The sequence below is a fragment of the Cynara cardunculus genome (assembly GCF_001531365.2).
Source record: "Cynara cardunculus var. scolymus isolate 2C chromosome LG 16, CcrdV1, whole genome shotgun sequence".
Lineage (NCBI taxonomy): Eukaryota > Viridiplantae > Streptophyta > Magnoliopsida > Asterales > Asteraceae > Cynara > Cynara cardunculus.
The window spans coordinates 1,454,263-1,455,777 of NC_037543.1; positions in this window are offsets into that span (position 1 = coordinate 1,454,263).

The window sequence follows — 1,515 nt, forward strand, 5'->3', positions numbered from 1 at the left end:
AAATTCAGATGTTTGTTTAGACGATGAAGTTGATAAGTTTGATATTACAAATAATTTACCCAGTCATGAAGAATTTATTGCTAAAACCAATATGACTGAGAATTCTGACTTACCTTCAGATTTTCAAAATAGTTTTAATCAAAAACCTGTTTCCGAGGAAGTTTACTATAAAAAGATTAAAACCAAAAAGAATCCAAGGAAACAGCAAAAGAAGCTTACAAAGAAAAAGAAAGTTCGAAATTCAAGTAAAACTGATAATTTTCTTTTTCCTTATTCAGATAATTCGTTGAAGGTTAAACAGTATTGGAGAGTAAAAGAAGAAGTTAAATCATCTACTCAACTGAAGAAGAATAATTTTACTAAATCCGTATTAAATGATTCGAAATTGAATAGTTCTGTAACAAGATATTCAGTTGATGAATTATTTGATATTGGAAATAGTAAAAATTGTTGTTCTCCGAGTAGAGTAAATGAATTATTTCAGTCTTTTACTTCTTTTAGACCATACCATTTCATGCATTCTATGCTTTCTTATGTTTCTAAAAGTGCTGAAAAGAAAATATCTTATGGAAATAAATGGTTTGGAAGTTACAACATACCCCAACCAAATTCTAACAAATTAGGACCCAAGTTCGTTTGGGTACCAAAATCTACTTGATTTGGTTTTGCAGGTGTGTCAAGCTTATGCTGATCAGAATATCATTCCAATGATACACCGATGCAGGGGGAGTTGTGACTAATTTCAAATAAAGGTTTCTAAACATCCAGTTTAGGACCCGAGCTTAACAATAAAGGCTTCTGAACATTTCAGTTCAGAACCCGTGCTTTATCGAGTGTGGTTTCTAAACACCCAGTTTAGAACCCGTGCATAAAATGTTTTCTTTTTCATTTTTGAGCTTAAAAGTTTCATTACTTAAATCTATTTTCTAGGGGGAGTTTCCTAGAACATTTTAATAATTGATTTTTGGAATCTGAAATTTTTTTTGGGAATAACGAGTACATTCTCTGAACAGGTATTTCTTGAGATTTTACTTGCATAATTTCTCATCGTACATAACTCCAATACCTGTTTCAGCTATTCTTCAAATTGTTATTATCACGTCTCTTATACGAAAATCATTTTCGGTGATAATACACTCGTTTGTATTCAACTTTGTTTTTCTGATATTTTTTTTACTCTGATTCATATACATTTTTTAATATCAGAATCTGTAAACTTGTTCTTACAGATCTTCATTCTTTTCTCTCATACATTTCAAATAATCGAATTTTTGTCGCTTCATTCTTTTTTGATCGTGCTTAAAGCCAAATTACTTGATCAATTTTTTATCTGATCATTGTGCTTTAATGAAATAATATTTTTGATCATCCATTGTGATCTTATGTGCATAACGTAATATTTTAGGAGGGACTGAGTGCTTATCAGAAATACCTCTATGGAATGTCAAAACCGACAAACCTACCCAAGAGGATAACCATATCTGAGTGAGCTTAAATACAAAGGGTTTGTGTGCC